Source organism: Sinocyclocheilus anshuiensis, unplaced genomic scaffold, assembly GCF_001515605.1.
Source record: "Sinocyclocheilus anshuiensis isolate Anshui unplaced genomic scaffold, SAMN03320099.WGS_v1.1 scaffold946, whole genome shotgun sequence".
NCBI lineage: Eukaryota > Metazoa > Chordata > Actinopteri > Cypriniformes > Cyprinidae > Sinocyclocheilus > Sinocyclocheilus anshuiensis.
This window is the reverse complement of record NW_015540927.1, coordinates 167,154-187,697: the sequence shown is the minus strand read 5'-3', so window position 1 is coordinate 187,697 and position 20,544 is coordinate 167,154. Positions and strand designations below refer to the sequence as shown.

At 38.4% G+C, this 20,544-nt stretch overlaps 1 long non-coding RNA gene across 1 annotated transcript in view; it reads left to right on the top strand.

The window, feature by feature from the left end:
* The first annotated feature begins 11,217 nt into the window (after window positions 1–11,217).
* LOC107689387 (uncharacterized) overlaps window positions 11,218–20,544 on the top strand; it is a 19,947-nt gene continuing 10,620 nt past the window's right edge. The window contains exons 1-2 of the long non-coding RNA XR_001634329.1: window positions 11,218–11,253; window positions 19,614–19,616. This is a non-coding gene — a long non-coding RNA (uncharacterized LOC107689387). The remainder of the gene's footprint in view (window positions 11,254–19,613; window positions 19,617–20,544) is intronic.

Genomic DNA, 20,544 nt, shown 5'->3' with positions numbered 1-20,544 from the left:
GTGTTTTTGTTCTGTCGCTGTCATTCTGTTGCACTGCGGAAGCTTCTGTCATGAAAACAAATTCCTCGTATGTGAAAACATACCTGGCAATAAATCTCATTCTGATTCTGATTCTGATTCTGACTTAGAGAAGAACGGGGACCCTCACAGATTAATCGTGTCTTTAGAGGTTCATTGATACCCTCGCAAAAAAAGTCTAACAGTACATAGTCCGGCAGATCTGAATAATGAGCGATGGCCAAGTACTCTTGAATATAACCTTCCAACGATCGTGTGCCCTGTCTAAGGGCTAACAATATTCTTGCCGTATCCATACCTGGCCAATGTCCATACGAGAAGCTGCTGAATCTTTGTGGGGCTGAGCGATGATCCAGGCGAGGGGTAAACAGTATCCAAACAGGGCGAGACGAAGGGGTAATCTGAAATACACAGGCAATGATCAGAACAGAGAAAACAGACAAGGCAAGACTAAGCTAAGACTAGGAAACTTAAAGCAGGCTCCATAACGTAGCTATCACTGACTAGCGATATGCGCATACAATACTCGGCAGTTTGAAAGGGATCTGAGTGGGGGTAATATAGTGAGTGTGTGATTGGTTACAACTGTGTGCAATCAGTGCAATGGATGATGGTATATGTAGTCTGGGATGACATGCAACAGTTTGTGTAGTGCGAGAGTCAATGTAATGGAAGGGTGACCTCTGGTGGCGATCGAACGGAAGTCCATGGACAGGATTCGTGACATAAATCTAGAATGCCCACTAATGTGTTTATTTACAAAAAGGCATGAGTGAAGAAAAATTAGGCAATTTTACTGCAATTTAAATATATTATTTCTATAGGCTATACAAAAAAAAGGACAAAATAAATAGGCTGAATAAGCTGATCTATAGCATGTTAAATGGTGGTAGTCTAGTATATGAATGGTACACCCCCCTAAGCTCACAGAAATGGTTTGACCCAAGTCTTCAGCAGCCAGGGGCACTGACCCCGTTCAAACTGGTTTTAATGTGTATTTAACGCGTATTTAACACGTACGTGTTGAATACGCATATTTATCGCGTTGATTTTTCACATGCAAACAACATGTATTTAACACGTGAAATACACGTATTTAACGTGTTAAAATTCACGTGTTTTTTGGCGCTTTGGGCCTTCCATAAACTGACACCTGCTTGACGCCTGTCTACACCGGACGCGAGCATGGTGTTGCGTCAAAAGCTATCTACACTGGGCACAATATACAGGTGCCAGTTCAGTTTCTGACACACTCCAAGCTTCAGTCTGTTGACAATAGGACAAATGGAAGAGTAAAGCAACGTTCGCTTTGATACATCCAGTTTAAACAACTTTTAAACAGCCTTCAGAAAGACCCCAGTGTCAGAAAGTTTGTTTTATTTATTTTAATGGCGTCCCGGATAGCGTCAGAGATTTATGTTTGTTTGGAGCATCTGACCTTAAATTGTTTTGTAAAGGACAGCCAGTGTAATGGAGAGTTCGCAAAGAAACCTTTGTTGGAAGATGAAGCAGCCAACTGTACTGGATGTAGGGCTGGGAATCGATTCCAAAAAGAATCGATTCCTCAATTCCAAAGGTTGGAATCGATTCCATCAAGGGGAATCGACTCCTCATTCAGAGCCCTTTTCAGTTCAACAAAGCTTATCTATGGGTGCCTCTCAAACGGAAGGCTGCATCCTACGAAGGCTGCACACATTTAAATTCACGAAAATAAACTGAAAGAAAACGAGTCGGTACTGAGATCATCTGAATTTTGGATGCAGCCTTCCGTTTGAGAAGCAAATAAAGCTTCATATTATGAGAAGGATACTTTCTACGACCTTTATCCTGCAGTCATGGTGAGATTATAGATTCCTTCAATCTAAAAAAAACAAGAACCGAAAAAGTATCGAAAACAACAGTGAGGAATTGATTCTTGGAATCGATTCCCATCGATTCCAGAACCAGGAATCGGAATCGGACTCGATTCCAAAAATTTCGGAATCAAACAGCCCTAACTGGATGTGACAGCAGCTATATCGCAAACCGTAAGTAAACAATTTCAAAATGCATTCTCTGGATATGACATTTTAAAACGCTTACAGTCAGTCACAATAGTGGCCGTTTTACTGACGAGACTAAAGGAAGACACCTCTTAAAAATGATAAATTCAGGCAGAAGGCAAGAATGACGATTGAAGATAATACTTTTTGCATTTAAACTTTAATAACATTATAAGTGAACCTTAAGGAACATATTGAAAGAAAGAAAGAAAGAAAGAAAGAAAGAAAAACAGTGTTTGGGTTTGGAAATACAAGTGTAAGTATATTATAACAGAATATTAATTTTTTTAGATAAACTATCCCTTCCATTTTTTGAGGACAGACCTGACAAAGACATCAAAATGCAATGGTTGAATTAAAGAAATAAAGAAAAAGACAAATAGTTAAAAAATGTGGGACAGCAGAAGAAAAAAGGAGTATGTCTCCATAACAGCTACACAATTTAAAAGTGAAAGCCACATGTTTTTCCCATGTTTAGTTTAAATCAGTGGGTAACTCTCTATTTCTAAGTTTTATAAATGATTTTCTAACACGTGAATTTTTCTTAAAGGCTACCAGGAAAGCTACATAACCAAGTTCATTAAATTAATTCACAATATGCACCCTACAGCCTCCCCACAAGCTCCGTCCATGAATGAGAGTCATTTATTAAAACTACCCAGGCCATACTACGGCAGCAATAGCGCGTGGACAACCTTTCTCTATGGGTCAATACTTTGAGCATAACAAGGCTGTATATGAAGAAATGTGACAATGAGGATTGTTTCAGCTGAGCACACAGCATATGATGCTATCATGGCTGATGTTTTATCTTCATTCTGCAACAACCACAGTATTTCCGTCATTTCATTAGGAGGAGTGGAGACATATTTGTGTGTCTTGGACACTAGAGACAAAGATGGATTAATGCACAGGCCTGCTGAGCATCTGCCCAGGGCTCCTGACCAGTAGGGGGCCCTGATGAGCTGCAGAAACGGTTCATATTTTTGTTTCTGGAATAATTCTTCTTGTATGCCAATAACAGAGCAATCTTGAATGTAGATGTTGTATTAAATGCCAAAATAATATTCATTTCAGTTTCTATCAGTTTCATGTTGTTGTTTTTAACAATAACACAAAAATGATTCCAATGTGAAAGGCCCCTGATGTGCCCAGAGCACTCCCAACATTATAATTTATACCTGACTACAGATCCTAAGTAGCATAATAGCAAAAGGATTGATTCAACAGAAAGCAGAGATTGCAAACCATTGCTCTCATTTGGCTTCATCTGACAATGTCAGTGGGTTCTGTGGTTTAGCACTGTCCACAATTGATTAATGCTCTCTGATAGGCTTCAAAGAGAGGTTTGATAGTAAACATTTGATTAGAAGATCACCACTGTAGGAGATATTAGCTTTATTTCAAAACATAGTGAGCTGCCTTGCTGCCTACATACTGTAGGCAGCTGCCTTTTAAGGCAACATTCTAATTGTCATTAAAGGAATGGTTTACCCAAAAATTAAAATTTGCTGAAAATGTTATTATGGATCATGGACTATTTTAGCCAGAAGCGAATTTATTTTTGCTAATTGTTATTTTATTTTAGTTAGTTTTTCCATTACTGTTGTTAGTTTCGTTTAGTCTGAGTTTTTCATTTATTTTGAAATTTTATTTTTATTTCTGTTTTGTTTTTTGACCAATAGTTTTTGTGTTAGTTTCAGTTTTCATTTACGAAAATAACCTTGGGGTGAACAAAGGCCTCCTGTAGCGAATCGATGCGTTTTTGTAAGAAAAATATCCATATTCAAAAATAATAATCACTTTAATGTAGCTTGCGCCAACAGTTGTACACGGAAGCAGCTCCGGGCGGATGACATATGAGGTCGGCTTTGTGCATGCACCGCTCAGAAGTGACGCACGTGGAAGCGCAGGGGAGAGATCGAAACAAAACACAGGTCACAGAAGAACAAAACAAAACGAGGATTTGTAAAGAAGAATGTCAGAGGATTTCGATATAAGCCAAGAGGAGACTGGTTTTCCTTTGCTAAAGTAAGGAAACTTTGCTTCCTTTGCAACTGTTAACAAATGTTGGTTTTCACGAGACTCACCGGTGCATGCGCAACGCTGAACTCATACGTCATTAGCCCGGAGCTGCTTCTGTGTACAACTGTTGGCACAAGCTACATTAAAGTGATTATTACGTTTTGAATATGGATATTTTTCTTACAAAAATGCATCGATTCGCTACAGGAGGACTTTGTTCACCCCCCGGAGCCGTGTGAGACACTTTTTTTTAATGGATGGGCGCTTTTTATTTCATTTCCTTTGGACTGAAGCACTGCAACACCCGCTGATTGGCATTAAACAGCTTGAAAGATCAAAGACCATTTTTAATATAACTCCGACTGGATTCGTCTGAAAGAAGAAAGTCATACACCTAGGATGACTTGAGGGTGAGTAATTTATGGGCTAATTTTCATTTTTGGGTGAACTAACCCTTTAAGGCATTTTAACTTTCAGCTGTCGCTTCTGGCTAAAATAGTCCATGATCCATAATAACATTTCCTCCAGTGAAAAGGTCCATCCACTGCTGTCCTCTTGCATCAAGTCCATCAACAAACTTGTTTAGAGCTATCTTGGACTGTTTTAACTTATAAATGGTGCTTGAGCTGTGTATATTTCTCTCCTGATACAGACGAGAAAGTTAAAAATATCTTTAAAATATATTTTTAATTGCAAACATGCAGCTTTTTGCTTCACAAGATGCTAATTGATGGACTGGAGTTCTGTTAATTACTTGTGGATCATTGTGATGTTTTTATCCGCTGTTTGGACTCTCATTCTGACGGCACCCATTCACTGCAGAGAATCCATTGGTGAGCAAGTGATGTAATGCTAAATTTCTCCAAATCTGTTCCAATGAGGGTGGCTTGAGGGTGAGTAAATTTACTTTAAATTTTCATTTCTGGGTGAACTATTCCTTTAATATTCTGTTAAGATGTTAAAATCCTCCACATTTGTACTATAAAATATTCTATGAACATGTACAAATATGAGATATTGTTGCTGGAAATCTTTACTTCTGTATTGTAGTAGTGAGATTTAACTGATAGCATTGACAAAGGTCACTAATAAGGCATTGTTATCTGTAATGTAACTACAAGTGGCCCTGATGAGAACTTGCAGGTCTAATTAAGCTTGTATTCATTTATTATTTTAATAAACAGTGGGATTTTAGATAATAGCAGCAGAGCTGGGGTCATTTGTCAGAATCTGATTAATAGCTGGCTCTAGATCGTGAGAGATGAGTAGACGCTTTTTCATTTATTGGCTAAACATGCTTGGCACCTTCTCCACTCATTTCACATTTAAACAGACTTAAATGGATGCGCCCCATTTCTGCTGTACTGCTGAGCCAGCTGTATTATTCCACCAATTAGAGATGACTCATCTGTGCCTACAAGACAGGAAATCTCCAGAAACTGAAACAATAATGACACTTAGTCAGATGTGAGGCATGCCATGTGCAAATGTTAAAAAAGGACTGAAAGCAAACAGAGATCAAATTTGGAATTAATGTCTAGTACTGCGCACCACTCTGTTTTCATATAATCACATAGATAGATAGATAGATAGATAGATAGATAGATACACTGAACAACATTATAAACGCAACACTTTTTTTTGCCCCCATTTTTCATGAGCTGAGCTCAAAGATCTAAGACTTTTTCTATGTACACAAAAGGCCTATTTCTCTCAAATATTGTTCACAAATCTGTCTAAATCTCTGTTAGTGAGCACTTCTCCTTTGCCGAGATAATCCATCCACCTCACAGGTGTGGCATATCAAGATGCTGATTAGACAGCATGATTATTGCACAGGTGCGCCTTAGGCTGGCCACAATAAAAGGCCACTCTAAAATGTGCAGTTTTATCACACAGCACAATTCCACAGATGTCGGAACTTTTGAGGGAGCGTGCAATTGGCATGCTGACTGCAAGAATGTCCACCAGAGCTGTTGCCCGTGAATTGAATGTTCATTTTGTGGCCAGCCTAAGGCACACCTGTGCAATAATCATGCTTTCTAATCAGCATCTTGATATGCCACACCTGTGAGGTGGATGGATTATCTCGGCAAAGGAGAAGTGCTCACTAACACAGATTTAGACAGATTTGTGAACAATATTTGAGAGAAATAGGCCTTTTGTGTACATAGAAAAAGTCTTAGATCTTTGAGTTCAGCTCATGAAAATTGGGGGCAAAAACAAAAGTGTTGCATTTATAATTTTGTTCAGTGTAGATAGATAGATAGATAGATAGATAGATAGATGATAGATAGATAGATAGATAGATTAGCATTTTAAGAGTAATATACATGTCAGAAAAACATCCCTTTTTTGTCATCAGTTTTTTTTTTTCTTTCATGATTTATAAAACACAAACATGAAAGCATGGTGAAGTGCCAGAATCTTCCACACTTGCCAGGAAAAAACTAAATGGGGATCAGGGGTTGGATTTACTTTTTTTGATTAACCTTTATTGTTTTTTTTTTGTTTGTTTTGTTTTGTTTTGTTTTGTTTTGGCCTTTGCAATTTGAATGAATTTACACATCAGACAGACAGCCAAAGAGAATGAATGAGTTTCTCCTCTAATGCTGAAATCTAGGGCCCTATCATACACCCGGCGCAATTCAATTCAATTCAAGTTTATTTGTACAGCGCTTTTCACGATACAAATCATTGCAAAGCAACTTTACAGCAAATTAAGTTTCTACAATATTTAGTGGTAGCTTATCAGTGGTGACTGTCAGTCAATGTACATATGGCAGAAATGTACGGAAATATCAATTAAAGACGTAATCAAACAGACGATGAACACTATTAACAGCAATTATTATATGATGCAATCAAACTTATAGCAAAATGTGGTAGTTCTGCAAGTTGTTTCAGGGTTGGCATCATCTGAGGTCCTATGAGGGGTTGGCATCATCTCTTCTCAGGTGTTCTGGATCCAGACTGAAGCTTGTGTAAATCCTAGTTACCACAGGATGTCAATCCCGTGGCAGAAACAGAGAAACAAATAGAGACATAATTAGCGTAGCTGCTGTTCCAACCTCTTCCTGTCCTATAGTTGTAAAGCACTGCAGTTTATCTTTTTGTGCGATGAATGAAGCTGAAGTATTATACGTTGTAGAATCTACATTTGCTATTGTATTTAATATGTTATCTATTTTATCAGTGAAGAAATTCATAAAGTCATTACTATTAAACTGTGAGGGAATATTTAGATCGGGTGGCGTCTGGTTATTTGTTAATCTAGCCACTGTGCTAAATAAAAACCTTGGATTCTTTTGGTTATTTTCTATGAGTTTGTGGATATGCTCGGCCCTGGCAGCTTTTAGAGCCTGTCTATAGCTGGACATACTGTTTTTCCACGCAATTCTAAAAACTTCCAAGTTAGTTTTTCTCCATTTGCGCTCAAGACTACGAGTTTTTTTCTTGAGAGAATGGGTATTACTGTTGTACCATGGCGCAGTACGTTTTTCTCTAACCTTTTTCAATTTGATGGGGGCAACAGCTTCTAATGTATTAGAGAAGATAGTGCCCATGTTGCTAGTCATTTCATCTAGTTCATGTGTACTTATGGGTACACAGAACAGTTGAGATAAAACAGGCAGGTTATTTGTGAATCTGTCTTTGGTGGCTGGAACAGTAGTTCTGCCTGGACGATAATTGCAATGCAGCGCAAGGCGCAGCGCAAGTGTTTTTGCTAGTTTCAGCCCGACGCAGTTCTCATTTTCCGGTCCTGCGCCGTGTTGTTTAAATAGCAAATGCATTTGCGCCCATTTGTGCGCCCATGGAAGTGCTGGTCTAAAAAAGAGGTGGGTTCAGGCGCATTGTTGGCGCGTTGCTATTTTGAGGAACTGAAAATAGACTGCGCCATAGACCAACTCAATGAAAAATTACATTCCGTCATGGCGCGAGCGCAACTGGCTTTTAAAGGGGATGGGAGATGAGACTCTGATTGGTTTATTGCACGTTATGCCCAAAAAAACAACCATTACTCATTAAGAGAATAGGGACAACCCGTTTAGACCATGTAGCCGGAGCTCGCCAACCATTTTCCCGTCGTTAAACTAGCAAAAGTGGATTCGGACACGCCCTGAGTGCACCTGTGCCGTGCGCTTTAGACCATGCGCTTAGATCGTTAAAATAGGGCCCTAAAACGGCATCATTTGTTGGATGTTGCTGGTCCTGGTCTAAATAATGCTCAGTCCCTGGCCTCACATCTAGGTGTGTGGTCGGTACAGCAAGTAGAAAGAGTTCTGAACATTTTTAAACAGAAACTCAGAAGAAGAAAACAATATGTTAATTGACTTTTATAATGGGAAACTGGTTCCTAATAATACAGATCCCTTCCCAAGTATTGTTTTTAGTCCCAATCTCAAAGGTCTGTCTGGACCGAGGGGGTTAGAAGAGTTAAGTTTGCAGGATGTTCAAAGTAAAGTTTTATATAAATGTTTTGTAAAAGTCTTAAATAAAGCAACTTTAATAGAACGTGGTGATACAGTGTGGAGAGAGAGATTGGGATTGGATGATGAAGTTACACCTGTTTGGAGAGTTTTATACAAACCACCAATTGAAAAACGCACAGGTGATATTCAGTGGAGAGTTTTACATGGCGCAGTTGCTGTAAATGCATTTGTGAGTGTTATTAATCCCAATGTATCAAGTGATTGTCCTTTTTGTAAAATAAGGGAGACAATTTTTCACAGTTTTTTAGAATGTTCAGGGTTGTATGATTTGTTTTGTTTTCATGATGTTCTTTTCAAGAATTTTGAGAAGACTTTTTCTTCTGAGATTTTTATTCTTGGCCCTAAGTATAGTGTGGTGCAAAGAATAAAAAGTAAATTATTGACATTTTTAATTGGGCAAGCCAAACTTGCTGTTTATATAACCAGGAAAAACAAAATAGAGGGTAGAGAATGTGGTTATTAACATGTGGTTATTGATTTTAAAAATCTGGTAAAAAGCAAGGGTTATGCTTTTTCTATAAAATGATGAATGATTTAGAAAGTTTATTTTTATTTTTATTTTTTTGTATAGATGTGACCCTGGACCACAAAACCAGTCATAAGGGTCAATTTTTTGAAATTGAGATTTATGCATCATCTGAAAGCTGAATAAATAAGCTTTCCATGATGTATTGTTTGTTAAGATAGGACAATATTTGGCCGAGATACAACTATTTGAAAATCTGGAATCCGAGGGTGCAAAAAAAATCTAAATATTGAGAAAATCACCTTTAAAGTTGTCCAAATTAAGTCCTTAGCAATGCATATTACTAATCAAAAATTAAGTTTTGATATATTTACAGTAGGAAATTTACAAAATATCTTCATGGAACATGATCTTTACTTAATTTCCTAATGATTTTTGGCATAAAAGAAAAATCGATAATTTTGACCCATACAATGTTTTTTTGGCTATTGCTACAAATATACCCCAGCGACTTAAGACTGGTTTTGTGGTCCAGGGTCACAAATGGTGTTTTAATTAAACTATTTGTTTACAGTTGTATATTAAATGTTGATCTTTAATACCAAGTTACAATAAGCTCTGGTCTTTTTGCTCCCCTTTTTTGAGTGTTACTGATATTTTGATTTGTTGTTCTGCTGACTTTGCAATGATTGATTCAATAAAGTGTGTTGAAAACTCTCAACACTCTCTCTCTCTCTCTCTTTTTATATATATTTGCCTGTGTTCCTGGATTTATCCCTCTAGTCTCGCCCTTTTGATTCTGTTCGCCGATCGTTGACCTTCGCTAGCCCTAGGATTATTCTTGTGTCTTGCCCGCCATATTCCTGTTTGCCCTTGTTCGACCCTGCCTGTGTTTCTGACCTCTCTGCTTAATAAAGCCTGCACATGGATCTGCATGCCTCACGTCTTGTCAGCCCCGTTACAGAATACTCGGCCCCACAAGGATCCAGCAGCTGTTCAAGTGGACATTGGCCAGGTATGGACACTGCAAGAATATTATTAGCCCTTAAACAAGGCCCGCGATCGCTGGAGAACTATATTAGAGAATTTGTAGCAATCGCGCAGTATTCAGATTTACCGGACTGTCTTTTGATAGAGTTTTTTTGTGATGGCATTAATCGACCTCTTAGGTCTAAGCTTAGAGGCGAGGGTCCACGTTCGTCTCTCGCTCAGTTTATGGATTATGCTTTGTTGACTGTTGACTCTTTGTTTACTGTGGGTGTCACGGAGGAAGAACACGACAAACCTGTCATGTCAAGTTCGAAGGAACCTTTGCTGAGCTCTCCCTGTATCCTGAGGGCACTACTGTAGAACCTCCAGAGGTGGCGGCACCCGCTGCAGAACCTCCAGAGGTGTCAGTAGTACCCACCTATAAACTTCCTGTTTGTCCTGTCACGGCTATGGAGGCCGTTTGTGAACTCTCTGCCTGTCCTGTCATGGCTAAGGAGGCCGTCTGTGAATCCTCATCCTACCCTGTCACGGCTATGGAGGCCGTTTGTGAACTCTTTACCTGTTCTGTCACGGCTATGGAGGCCGTTTGTGAAAGAACTGTCTGTCCCATCCATGAGACCGTATATGCTCTGTCTGTCTCTTGTGTCTCAGTTTTCCCCAGGTCCCAGTCCCTACCAGGGAGGACTCCTGTTCCCGAGTATAGCCCACGGAGGGCTCCTGTTCCCGAGTTAAGCCCAGGAAGGGCTCATGTTCCCGAGTTAAGCCCAGGGAGGGCTCCTGTTCCCGAGTTAAGCCCACGGAGGGCTCCTGTTCCCGAGTTAAGCCCACGGAGGGCTCCTGTTCCCGAGTTAGGCCCACGGAGGGCTCCTGTTCCTGAGTATAGCCCACGGCGGGCTCCTGTTCCCGAGTTAAGCCCAAGGAGGGCTCCTGTTCCCGGATTAAGCCCACGGAGGGCTGCTGTTCCCGAGTATAGCCCACGGCGGGCTCCTGTTTCCCTGTCTCCAGTGTCGGCTCCAGTCCCAAGACTCATTCCAGTGCCAGCTCCTCGAAAGCGCTTTGCTGTGCCTGCTCCTCCAGATCACCCTCCAGTGCTGGCTCCTCGAAAGCACTTTGCTGTGCCTGCTTCTCCAGAGCACCATGTCCCCGAGTTAGGCCCAGGGTGGGCTCCTGCTCTGTCTGCTCAGCCATGGAGGTCTTCTGCTCCGTCTGCTCCGCCCTGGTGGGTTCCTGTTCCGTCTGCTTCACCTTGGTACTCTGCTCTGCCGGCTTTGCCTCAGTTCCCAGTCTCTCCACTTCCACATGGACCTGGCCCTCCATCCCTCCCCCTGTTCCGCCTCCTATATATAAATTTGCACACATTTTTTCTTTGCAAGTATTTTACATATTTTTATTGTTTTTGTTTTTTATTATTATAATTCATTTGAAGTATTTAAAAGTTAAAAGTGTTTTCAATAATTATGTATACATTCATATATCGGGTATAGTTCACACACAGAGATAAATAAATAAATCAATACTGTCATTGATTATTCATGTTCCAAACCTGTATGTTTAACACCCACTCAGTTCCTGTTCAGATCGCCGAGTATTGTCTAGCGTTTTTCACTCTCCAAGTGTTAGCTACTTTACCAAGCCATTCCATGTTTATGTCCTGTTTGGTCTCTAGTATTGTTCTGCGTTTTCCACTCTCCTAGTGTTAGCTGCTATACGGAGCCTGTTTATTGTCTTAGCTTTGTCTTTTTCTTAGTTCCTAGTTTAGTTTAGTCTAGTCTTGCCTTGCCTGTTTTCCCGTGTATATATCGTTGCCTTTGTTTTTGGATTGCCCTGTCGTTTTGCCGTTTGGACTCTGTTTGCCCATGCCTGGACCTTTTCCTGTGTTCCTGGATTTATCCCTCTAGTCTCGCCCTCACGCCCGTTTTGGATTACTCTGCTGTCTTGCCCTCAATATAGCTGTTTGCCAATGTTTGATTTATGCCTGTTTCTGACCACGTCTCCAGAATAAAGCTTTGCACATGGATCCGCACGTCTCACGTCTCGTCAGCCCCGTAACAGAATGACTTTGTTTCTTCTGTGGAATATAAAATATATTTTAAGAACATATAAAAGCTATTTTGAGAAATGTCCCAGTGTTTTTGTCCATACAATGGAAGTCATTGGTAACCAAAACTCTTTGGATCCCAACATTCTTCAAAATGTCTTTTTTCTTTTCTACAGAACAAAGAAGTCATGCGGGTTTGGAACAACATGGGGGTAAGTAAGTAGTGACAGAGTTTTAATTTTCTGCTGAGCTATCCCTTTAAAACTACACTTCAGTCTGTTTCATCTAGGTTTTGTTTTATTAAGTGTTATTTTGTTATCAACTAATAGTCATCACAGTCTGGGACTTTACACGCATAAAATAGCAAATGATTACTTTCGGATCATATTTACTCAAGTCATGAACTCATTCAGAGCTCTACCTTTACTGAGAATCAGAGCTTGGCAGTAAACAGCCTGCTTGGGCATTTTCTTACGGTGAATTATTTGAAAGTATATTCTTTTGAAAAACTGTTTTCCATTTGCTGGAGGTGTGCAGAATCCGCAAATAAAAACCATCCTGAGGTTTGTTGCTTTTTAACCTAACACAGGTTAAATATAGAAGTTGATTCTGAGCATAAGTGAAAGTGAAAATGCTTAACTTTACAAACTCTTCAAGAGTATAAAGGCAACAGAAACTTTCAATTCAACAAACAGCCGATGTCATTGCAATAAATCTCTGCAGCCTTTATGATTGCTTCATTAGCTGCTTAACTCTGATAAAATAAGACCTTAAATCTGACCAATGCGCATCACAAGAACAGACAAGCGCACTGGGAGTAGTGTCCATAACTTTAGTCTTGCTACATTAGTTTCGGTGTGAGTAAGAGGGACTCAGTCATGCATGGCACCTATTAAAAGGCCATGAGTATCTGGCCATCTCTTCGCGGTTCACTGAGAGGAATCTGTTCTGTATCAATCATTAATCTCTGCGTATGTATATACATAGACATCGCTGTTCTCTTTCCGAAACCCTTAGGCTCTGAAAGCTTACAGATGCTGATAGAAAGGACATTTATTTTTGTCTGTGTTCCTTTTTCCAAGGTATATTTCCACAGTCCACTTGGTAGAGGGTTGGGCTGCTGACACTAATTGGTGGATAAAATAGCCTAGACGCTCTAAAAAGCAGAAGATTGAGGCTGTTTCGCAAGGATGAGTTTGCTAGCCTGAATTGCTTCAGAACTCATATTTATGCTGAGATGTTTTATACGCAGCCTCCTGATCTGGAGTCCACAAGCTCTTCATTTCAAGCTTATAGTTGATTAATAATTTTAATTAATCCTGCTCTTATAGTGTGTGTGTGTGTGTGTGTGTGTGTGTGCACGCCCACCTGTGTGTGTGTTCAAGCCCTTAAGCTACTGAAAAGGCAGACTGTTGTGCTTTTATAGATGTTTCCTGTAGTCACAGGACACTATTGACAGCTTCGGTTAAACATGGAAACATCTGCTTCAAACACAGCTGCAATGTCATAAAGGAACAGCAATTTTATAGTCTGAACATATAAATATAAACATACATTTTTTTGTTGCCACAGCAAAACACCTGAGATACAGTTATTTATTCAACTCAGTGTTTAATGTAGTTTTAATACATCATGAGCAGCACATAACCCTTAAGTATAAAGGTCAAAACAAAACCTACAAGAATGCAAACAATTTGATGAATTATTGTATTATGTAATGTTTTAGACCACAATTTGTAATGCATTGCACTGCTTCACTGAGGAAAAAAATTGGTGGTGAAGCCATTTTCACTTAGAAATTGCTAGTAAATTTCACATTTACAAAAAAAACTGCAAGTAACACATTGAATTAAACATTAAATTTGGAAGTAGAAAGAGTGAAATAGGAATTTATTTATTTTTTGAAATCATACTCCAATAAAGTTTTACAACTTTTTATTTATTTATTTGTTTGTTTGTTTTAACAACATATAGAGGACATTTGCATAAAAATATAGTGTCTTTTTCAACAGCCAGTCACTTTTAGGTCAACTACTGTCATCATGGAGCAATAGTTTGATGAAGGTCTTGCTGATAAAAATGAGTCCTCATTGTTATCAAGGTTTGGATGCATCATCTAGTTATCTAGTTAGTCCCTTCTGGTAGATGCTGTAACTACACCATTATCTGAAGTGAATAATTACATGAGGATTGCAGTTTGGTTCCCTCTCTTTCTTTCTTTAACAGTGCATATGTGATGCAGAGACTTGTGATGGCTGATGAACTTGAAATGTCCCTGCCTTCCTTATCCTTTGTAGCTCTATGTAAAAATGTCACATTTTGTCAGTCATACTGCTCCCCTTTCTCCTCTCTCAGTGCTTCCTTTTTAACCTTGTGCTGTCCTATCAAAATAAAAGCAAAATGGCCACAAAAATTTCTTTTTTTTTTAAATCTCACATTTTCAGAATAGACATAAATGCCTTGTCTGTCTTTTAAGTTTGCAACAAAAAAAACACACACACACTTTCCAAACGCTTTGCAAACCTTTTTCAAAACGTTATAACTGAAAAACTGTTAATCAAGAAAAGAAAAGAAACAAATAGGCAGTTTTCTTGCATGTTTTGTTAGTCTGATCCCAACACCATCAGATACAGCAGGGCTGTCCAAACTCGGTCCTGGAGGGCCGGTGTCCTGCAGAGTTTAGCTCCAACCCTAATTAAACACACCTGAACCAGCTAATCAAGCTCTTACTAGGCATAGAAACTTCCAGTCAGGTGTGTGGAGGCAAGTTGGAGCTAAACTGTGCAGGACACCGGCCCTCCAGGACCGAGTTTGGACAGCCCTGAGATACAGGGTCTTTGGTAGTTGTTACCATGCCAGTATTTCTTCTTCGCAGGGTATTCATTAAAATTTCAAATAATGGGAAATAAAAGAGATGGCTTACAAGAAAGGGACCACAGAGCAAATAAATATATTGAACTGAGAAGAGATAAATATTTCCAACTGATGCATTGTCTTTCCTTCTGGACATTCCTTGGAAAATATGGTCTAACAAGTCAAAATCAAAGCTAATATTTTAAATGCAACATGGTTAATGTGGATAGTGCTACTGAATTCAGCACCATGGACAGTTACTCTACAATTCTGTGGTTTATTTAAACGTGTTAAAACTCCAAAAGAAAACTCACTTGACAGACATAATTATTTCTTTCATACGCTGTAGTTACATAAGATGGCACAGACTGTAAAAAACACTCAGTTGTGGATCTTTTTGGCTTTCACATTATATTCATTCTTCTCTTTTGAAATGGTAGGCTCAGACACTCTTTTGGCGTGGGTGTAAAAGCTCGTTGGCGCTGTTTTGTGTCTCCTCATGAGTGAACTCTTGCTTAGCACTCATCTGAACACTTCATTGCTTTTGTTCTTGCATTCACAGCAGTATACTTCTCATTTCAAACCTTGCATTTGTCCAGTTCTCAGCTGAGTGAGACGGCCTAAGATCTGTCAATCTTCCTCATTCTTTGTCCAGTTTAATGCAAACCGAAAGCTCTGCTCTGACAATGCTGTGGTAAAAGTGAAGGAAATTGTTGCCTAAACTTAAAGCTAACCAGCAGAAGTAATTTCTTTCCACCAGAAAGTAGACCAAAGCTTTCAAGGTTCAAAAAAAAAATAAAAAATACACACACAAAAGTGGTCCATCTGACTTGTGCACTAAATCCTTCAAAGCAAATCTTCAAAGCCATATGACCGTTTGATTCTTGATATCATGGCAGAATGTAAACTATATTATCACCCAGCTCTTTATATAAAGTTGGACATATATACGTATATCCAACCTATACTGTATATTGTAAAGTACTATATACTATAAAGCAATTCTCAACTGCTTGATTGCTTTTATCATCGCAAAATGTAAACTGTATTATCGCCCATCTCTAATCTGCTAAATTCAAGGTGTTAAGATATTAAGGTATTACAAACAATAACATCATGATTTTCTGTACAGCTGCTTTGAATCAATGTGTATTGTATTGCACTGCAATACAGGCAATTAGTGTTGTACTAGACTTGTATGAGAAAAACAGGCTGAAATTCATTATTACCAGTGACTTCCCTACAACTCTTCAGGCAACCTAGAAAATAGCTGTTTTACATTAGCACTTCATTCAAATTGAGTTTAAAATGACCATAAAGTGTGTGGGTTGTGTGCTGAAACATGGCGTTTTCAAAAGATTTATGGCAATTTGTGCTTCCATCAGGGCAATCAGGTGGAAGAGGGCAAAATCGGTATTTTACACAAATTATGATAGATCACAGATGGCGGTCATCATGATCTCTTCTGCTCTAATAAGCTGCAATTGCTGGGCAATTGGGTGTTGGTAGATTTATATCTCTTGGAGGCACTGCAAAAATCCTGAAGTCCTGGTATTGGCTTTTTGAGTAGGAATGAGCAAATAAAAAACAATCAATGCTGATGAAATGCATATTTGCAGTTATTTTTATTTGAAGTAAGTTATTAAAACATTTTTATATCAAATATTAGTACTCATGCGTTTGTCTGGTGAACCTATATATATATATTCAATATACAAACTCGTAGAGCAGAGTTCACCAAACTTGAACATTGGAATGCAGCAGAATTCACATGAGCTTGTGTTTCCTGTATCCCACATTCGCATGCGTATATGAATGGAAGTCAGTGGAATTATGTGTAGTGTGTCCGGCCATTTATTCGTATGAATTCTTTCATTTTTCATTTATACGTCATCGTATGATCCGCATATGCCCCACTGACAGTCAAGTTTTAGGGTGGGGTTTGGGGTGGAGCTTCATGCTTTTTTTTCCCAAAATAAATCTTCATCTGAATCTTTTCAGTATGAATTCATATGAAATCACCACCTCATAAAATAGTTCAATTTTCTCATGAGCTCAGACTGGAAAAAAATATGTCTAAAAGAACCTACTATTCAGCAATAAGCACTTTTTAGCTTTAACTTTAAATTAACAAGCATTATTACATTATGCTCAACAGATTATTACTGTAGACGTGCAGTGCTGCTTATATCCATCATATCCATCGTTTGCATGTTGTGTGGTTTCACAGTAATTTCAGCTATTTATTGTCACATCACCACCGCAAAAATTGTATTCTGTGACTTCCACATAATGATGAGAAATCTGGGGTTGAATTCTTTTCTCAAAGGTGCAATGCTGTTTCTTTCAGTAAACTTTCTGGTTACAAGCCTTGCATCACATAGACCTCTAACCACAGGTAAGACATATTCTGAATTTTAAGCAGACGTCTCAATCACATACACCTTGAAAGGAACAAAGCATCAGACAGCAGATAAAATTCTGTCCAAGGCTGCTATCATATGAAGGCTGCTTGTGTTTTCGGTTCACTCTCAGATTCACTCTTAGGGATGGTTTCCACCACCAAGTCCTTGGACTAAAGTAAAAGGTCAGCTGTCTTCCCTTGGATACACTTCATATCCCACAAGCTGTCACAGACTCCAGCTTGTTCTGATTGTAGCAGAACTGCCAACAGACTAGCACTGTTTCATCATAAATTGTGAAGCACATACATGAAAGCATTGAGGACAAGTTTTTGAAAACATCAATATGCTTTTCAAAACACTGACTCGTTTGATTTTAGCTTCAGGAAAAATCCAAACACGTACCTATTTATACAATTCACAGCAGTTTCCAGCTGAAATAAACACTGGTGGCAGTAAAACACCAAGAACTTTTATTCCTGTTTGCACCAATTGATAACAGAAGTAGATTATCAATGATTAAGACTCATTTTCATGCGGTTCCTATAACAATTCTATGTTATAACCTCAAAACACTTTTATCATAGCGTATAATTTGCTAAATAATATATTTTGACACATCACATAACCGGCTCTATGGCTTTTCTGACATGGTAAACTTGCTTGGTAGCTCACCTGGTACAGCATTGCTCTTGCAAAAACGTGAAACATGGGTTATAACACTTGATAAATGAGATCAAAGACTCGAAAAAGATTGCTCAAATGTCATGGTTGCTGCAACAAAAGTGTTCTCACGTTTGCTTTTGTTAACACTACCAGTTAAGTTTAGGGTAGTGTTTAGTGTAGATGGTATCTTACTTTCGATAAAGTGTTAACCATTTATAGCCACTCATTAGACATTTTATTTCTGAACTGCCATGATATGTACAAAACCAACATAATAAAACACTTCAGTGCCACTCATTGGACATTTCACTTTGAAAGTGTCACAAAATGTGCAAGAAGCAATGTAATATCATTTTGCAGAAATTACAACATAGGCACTTTTCCAGACAATTACAATGAAAAGCACCATTAAAAACGAGGTAAAAGTGTATTAAATTAAGTTTCTTAATTAAGTCCAATTCTCTTAAAGGGATAAAAATTCAAATTCAAAATATTGAAATGAGTGGATGGGATATTCCTCAAAAATGTATTCCGTTTTTGGTTTAACTATTGCCAAATGGAGAATGGAAAATGAATGAAAATAAAAAAATGTCTGTATGAAAATGAATAACTCATTTTTATTTTTGTACATGAAGCAAACAAAATAAATAAATAAATAATATACATACTGATCGATCTAATAAATGACTTTCATGCATGAAACCAATCTTACATAACGTTTATACTTGTTTATTAAACTGACCTGCAATACAGGCTATTATGTTTGTTTTCCCAATGTTCAATGTTTTTATACCCACACCCAGTGCTTGAAGTGGAAAAAAAGTGCAGGTACTCCTCCACTCCTCCCCTTCTGCATTAGCGCTGTTTTGAACTTATTTATTACTATTGCATTCCCTTACTGGATCCTTGAACTTTCCAGAAGTTCACCCGTTTCAAATGACCTCCAGGGTAGTGTGCTTTATAGTGTCATTTCTAATCACCCGGACACTGACGCTTGTCAGCGTCAGAACACGTCAGAAGTGCCGGTATGCACGAAAAAGTTCCAGTACGCTAAAGACTAAAATATTGAAGACTTCGTACAGGCCCACTTCAAGCACTGCCCACACCAGAGCCAAAGGGCGCATGCCTCCAGGCTTTGGGTTGCCGCACATGTTTATAGCTTTAATCATGCCCTTCAGAGTAATATGCACAGTTATTTAACAGCCACTTCTTCAAACGCCTGCATGCAAGGGTCCTATTATTCTAAAAGTCCCAAATGTTATTGAACTAAGCTCAGTGCTACTTCTGAGCCCTAATAGGCATGTTTTAAGTTCTGTCATATTAAGTTTTCTTTCATCTCCGTGGTTGCCGCTTTGTAGTCATTTAATAAAAAAGTTACAAGAGACTTCTTGGTAAATAAATCTGTGAATGTATTGCCAAACCAGTGTCATTCTTGCAATTGGTGACAAATAGGACCTCTCTGTGATTACAATAGATAGAGGAGCAGAATGAATTTGAATTGAATTATATCTGAATTGATTGTTGTGCATGAGAGAACACAAGAGCAGTAATCTGCATTTTTGGGGCCACTATGAAAGTCATGACAGTAATTGCTTTTGCTTCATTCCTTTAAGGTTTCAGCTGGTTATTTGCATTTTAATTCCTGTGATATCGCATCTGATGTGCTGCTGATATTTTAATTTAAGGGCTGTTTGACGGAAATCTTTCTCAGATCTGGACCATATTGTTCCTTCACTCTGAGTTTGTCTTCCACAGGATTGTTGTTCTCTTTTAATATCATTGCAGTTATTATAGCATAAATAAATGTCATAGTTATGCCAAAGTAAGATAACATTGTATTGCCTTTACAATGTACCTGAAGTAGAATAGAAAGAACCGAAGAGAAATTGACTGATTACAAAGGTTCGAAGTTCAAGAAACCAGAAACTCGTCTCTGATGCAAACTGCTGAATTTCAGATATGTTCCTACTTTAATATTTTGTTTGTTTAGACAGCATGGAGAGGTTTGATAACTGCAATGAAGCTAACAACTGTTGTTAACCTGTCCTTATTTTGTAGAGGACAGTGTGAAAAGTATCTTCAGAAGCATATGTGGGCATCTGGGGTCAAAGTCAATGACATGACTGATGAAACGAAAGTTATGGCAACTGTATTAGAGATGAGATTCAATATGTTTGGACTTGTATTTCATTGTGAATTGACTGGCTTTGTTTAAATGTTTATTAAAATGACACCATATCTTTATTTTGGGTATTCAGGAACAATTTTTGCATATTTTCCAACTGTAATTGTATGTATATATGTTGATTATATTGCTTGTATATAATAATAATATTGTATTTAAAAATAAAAAATAATATAACTGGGCCATAAAGGGAAACAATGGAAACTTCTCCCGCTCAAAAATTCACGCCTGGTATTGGCCAGTCCACCCAGAATAGAAACCCTCAAAAGTGATTAGCCCAAAATGATCTTTGCTCAGAAACCCTCTTCGTTTGAGACGACACTTTTCCAAGACTCTCAAGATTTTCCTCTTGAGTTTTGATTTTAC